Raw genomic sequence first — 4860 nt, 5'->3', positions numbered from 1 at the left:
CTTGTTTTTCTCTCTCATCATAAAAATTCAAAAATAAAAAAAATATCTTTCCCTCTTTTCTCTCATAATTTCGAAAATTAGATTTGACTTTTTAAAAAATTTTTAAAAATCTAGTTGTTTTTAGGAGTCAAATCAAATTTTCAATTTAAAAATCTTATCTTTTTCAAAAATAAAATCTTTTTCATTTTTCTTAGTTATTTTCGAAAATTCTAAAAATATTTTTCAAAAATCCTTTTCTTATTTTTATATCAAATTTTCAAAAATAACATAATCAATTAATGTTTTGATTCAAAAATTTCAAGTTTGTTACTTGCTTGTTAAGAAAGATTCAAACTTCAAGTTCTAGAAGCATATCTTGTGATTTCTTGTGAATCAAGTCATTAATTGTGATTTTAAAAATTCAAATCTTTTTCAAAAACTAATTTCAATCATATCTTTTCAAAAATGTCTTTTATCTTACCTTTTTCAAAAAAATTTGATGTCAAAATATCTTTTCTAACTTCCTAACTTCTTATCTTTTCAAAATTGATTTTCAAAATTTGTCTCAACTAACTAACTAACTTTTTGTTTGTTTCTTATCTTTTTCAAAACTAACTAACTAACTCTCTCTCTCTAATTTTCGAAAATATCTCCCCCTTTTTCAAAATTTCTTTTTAATTAAACTAATCATTTTATTATTTTTTATTTGAATTTTCAAAAAAAAAAACTATTAACATTTTTCAAAAACTATTTTCGAAAATCACTAACTCTTTTTCAAAAATTATTTTCGAAAATCCTTCTCCCTCATCTCCTTCTATTTATTTATTCATCTACTAACATCTCTTCCTCACATCACCAAAAATCCGAACCCTCTCTCCCTTTCTGAGTTCAGATTTTTCTCTCCTTCTTCTCTTCTACTAACAATAAGGAACCTCTTTACTGTGACATAGAGGATTCCTCTTCTTTTCTTTTTCTCTCCTCTTTCTTATGAGCAGGGACAGATAAAAAAGCATTCTTGTTGAAGCTGATCCAGAACCTGAAAGGACTCTGAAGAGGAAATTAAGAGAAGCTAAATTACAACAATCCAGAGACAACTTGATTGAAAATTTCGAACAAGTAAAGGAGATGGCAGCCGAACCCAACAACAATGCAAGGAGAATGCTTGGTGACTTTACTGCACCAAATTCCAATTTACATGGAAGAAGCATCTCCATTCCTGCCATTGGAGCAAACAACTTTGAGCTGAAACCTCAATTAGTTTCTCTGATGCAGCAGAACTGCAAGTTTCATGGACTTCCATCTGAAGATCCTTTTCAGTTCTTAACTGAATTCTTGTAGATATGTGATACTGTTAAGACTAATGAAGTAGATCCTGAAGTCTACAGGCTCATGCTTTTCCCTTTTGCTGTAAGAGATAGAGCTAGAGTATGGTTGGACTCTCAACCTAAGGATAGCCTGAACTCTTGGGATAAGCTGGTCAAGGCTTTCCTAGCCAAGTTCTTTCCTCCTCAAAAGCTGAGCAAGCTTAGAGTGGATGTTCAAACCTTCAGACAGAAAGAAGGTGAATCCCTCTATGAAGCTTGGGAGAGATACAAAGGACTGACCAAAAAGTGTCCTTCTGACATGCTTTCAGAATGGACCATCCTGGATATATTCTATGATGGTCTGTCTGAGTTATCTAAGATGTCATTGGATACCTCTGCAGGTGGATCCATTCACCTAAAGAAAATGCCTACAGAAGCTCAAGAACTCATTGACATGGTTGCTAATAACCAGTTCATGTACACTTCTGAAAGGAATCCTGTGAATAATGGGACGCCTATGAAGAAGGGAGTTCTTGAAATTGATGCTCTGAATGCCATATTGGCTCAGAATAAAATATTGACTCAGCAAGTCAATATGATCTCTCAGAGTCTGAATGGAGTGCAAGCTGCATCCAACAGTACTCAAGAGGCTTCTTATGAAGAAGAAGCTTATGATCCTGAGAACCCTGCAATAGCAGAGGTGAATTACTTAGGTGAACCTTATGGAAACACCTATAACTCATCATGGAGAAATCATCCAAATTTCTCATGGAAGGATCAAAAGCCTCAACAAGGCTTTAATAATGGTGGAAGAAATAGGTTTAGCAATAGCAAGCCTTTTCCATCATCCACTCAGCAACAGACAGAGAACTCTGAACAAAATACTTTTAATTTAGCAAACTTAATCTCTGATCTATCCAAGGCCAGCTGAGTAAAAGGATCACTGAAATCCCTCCTAGTACTCTCCCAAGCAATACAGAAGAGAATCCAAAAGGAGAGTGCAAGGCCATTGACATAAGCACCATGGCCGAACCCAATGAGGGAGAGGAGGACGTGGATCCCAAGGAGGAAGACCTCCTGGGATGTCCAGTGATCAATAAGGAGCTTCCCTCTGAGGAATCAAAGGACTCTGAGGCTCATCTAGAGACCATAGAGATTCCATTGAACCTCCTTATGCCCTTCATGAGCTCTGATGAGTATTCCTCTTCTGAAGAGAATGAGGATGTTACTGAAGAGTAAGCTGCCAAGTTCCTTGGTGCAATCATGAAGCTAAATGCCAAATTATTTGGTATTGATACTTGGGAAGTTGAACCTCCCTTGTTCATCAATGAACTAAGTGATCTGGATCAACTGACATTGCCTCAGAAGAGACAGGATCCTGGAAAGTTCATAATACCTTGTACCATAGGCACCATGATCTTTAAGGCTCTGTGTGACCTTGGTTCAGGAATAAACCTCATGCCCCTCTCTGTAATAGAGAAACTGGGAATCTATGGGGTGCAAGCTACTAAAATCTCATTAGAGATGGCAGATAATTCAAGAAAACAGGCTTATGGACAAGTAGAGGACGTGTTAGTAAAGGTTGAAGGCCTTTACATCCCTGCTGATTTCATAGTCTTGGATACTGGAAAGGAAGAGGATGAATCCATCATCCTAGGAAGACCTTTCCTGGCCACAGCAAGAGCTGTGATTGATGTGGACAGAGGAGAATTAATCCTTCAATTAAATGAGGAGATCCTTGTGTTTACAACTCAAGGATCTCTCTCTGCATCCATGGAGAGGAAGCATAAAAAGCTTCTCTCAAAGCAGAGTCAAAAAAAGCCCCCACAGTCAAACTCTAAGTTTGGTGTTGGAGAGTCTCAACAATGCTCTGAACATCTGTGAGGCTCCATGAGAGCCCACTGTCAAGCTATTGACATTAAAGAAGCGCTTGTTGGGAGGCAACCCAATTTCTATTTATCTAACTATATTTTTTTTAGTTATATGTCTTTATAGGTTCATGATCATGTGGAGTCACAAAATAAACAAAAAAATCAAAAACGGAATAAAAAACAGCAGAAGAAAAATCACACCCTGGTGGAGCATCTGTCTGGCGTTCAACGCCAGAACAGAGCATGGTTCTGGCACTGAACGCCCAAAATGGGTAGCATCCTGGCGCTGAACGCCCAGAACAAGCATGGTTCTAGCGTTCAACACCAGAAATGGCAACAAATGGGCGTTGAACGCCCAAAATGGGCACCAACCTGGCGCTGAACGCCCAGAGTTGTGTGCAAGGGCATTTTGCATGCCTAAATTGGTGCAGGGATGTAAATGCCTTGACACCTCAAGATCTGTGGACCTCACAGGATCACCTCAGGATCTGTGGACCCCACAGGATCCCCACCTACTTCCACTCACTTCTTCTCACCCTATCTCTCTCCATTCATGGTCATCCCTTCTGTTTTCCATTTACCACTCACATCCATACACCCACCTATCTTCAAAATTCAACATTTCTTTCCCACCCAAACCCACCCATATGGCCGAATATACACATCCCTCCATCTCCTCCATATCTTCTTCTTCTTCTTCTATTCTTTCTTCTTTTGCTCGAGGGCGAGCAACATTCTAAGTTTGGTGTGGTAAAAGCATAGCTTTTTTGTTTTTCCATAACCATTAATGGCACCTAAGGCCAGAGAAACCTCAAGAAAGAGGAAAGAGAAGACAATTGCTTCCACCTCTGAGTCATGGGAGATGGAAAGATTCATCTCAAGGGACTATAGCTCAGTGGTAGAACATGTGGCTGCAAATCAAGATATCCCTGAGATACCTCAGGGGATGCACTTCCCTCCACATAAATATTGGGAGCAAATCAACACCTCCCTAGGAGAATTAAGTCCCAACATGGGACAACTAAGGGTGGAACATCAAGAGCACTCCATCATCCTTCATGAAATAAGAGAAGATCAAAAAGCAATGAGGGAGGAGCAACAAAGACAAGGAAGAGACATAGAAGAGCTCAAGGACATCATTGGTTCCTCAAGAAGGAAACGTCACCATCACTAAGGTGGATTCATTCCTTGTTCTTATTTCTTCTGTTTTTCGTTTTCTATGTGATGTGCTTATCTATGTTTGTGTCTTCATTACATGATCATTAGTAGTTAGTAACTATGCCTTAAAGTTATGAATGTCCTATGAATCCATCACCTCTCTTAAATGAAAAATGTTTTAATTCAAAAGAACAAGAAGTACATGAGTTTTGAATTTATCCTTGAACTTAGTTTAATTATATTGATGTGGTGACAATGCTTCTTGTTTTCTGAATGAATGCTTGAACAGTGCATATGTCTTTTGAAGTTGTTGTTTAAGAATGTTAAATATGTTGGCTCTTGAAAGAATGATGACTAGGAGACATGTTATTTGATAATCTGAAAAATCATAAAAATGATTCTTGAAGCAAGAAAAAGCAGCAAAGAACAAAGCTTGCAGAAAAAAAATATAGGCAAAAAAAATAAAAAAAAAGAAAGAAAAAGCAAGCAGAAAAAGCCAAAAGCTCTTAAAACCAAGAGGCAAGAGCAAAAACCCAATAACCCTTAAA

General features: G+C 37.6%; 1 non-coding gene across 1 annotated transcript; it reads right to left on the bottom strand.

Annotated features, from left to right (window-relative positions):
* Positions 1 to 1500: 1500 nt before the first annotated feature.
* On the bottom strand, positions 1501 to 1608 carry LOC112725902 (small nucleolar RNA R71). Its single transcript, XR_003164982.1, has one exon. It is a non-coding gene; the product is annotated as a small nucleolar RNA R71 (small nucleolar RNA).
* Between the last annotated feature and the right edge of the window lie 3252 nt (positions 1609 to 4860).

The sequence above is a fragment of the Arachis hypogaea genome, chromosome 11, assembly GCF_003086295.3.
Source record: "Arachis hypogaea cultivar Tifrunner chromosome 11, arahy.Tifrunner.gnm2.J5K5, whole genome shotgun sequence".
NCBI lineage: Eukaryota > Viridiplantae > Streptophyta > Magnoliopsida > Fabales > Fabaceae > Arachis > Arachis hypogaea.
Note: the sequence above shows the minus strand (reverse complement) of the source record. Positions and strands in the feature narration are given on the sequence as shown.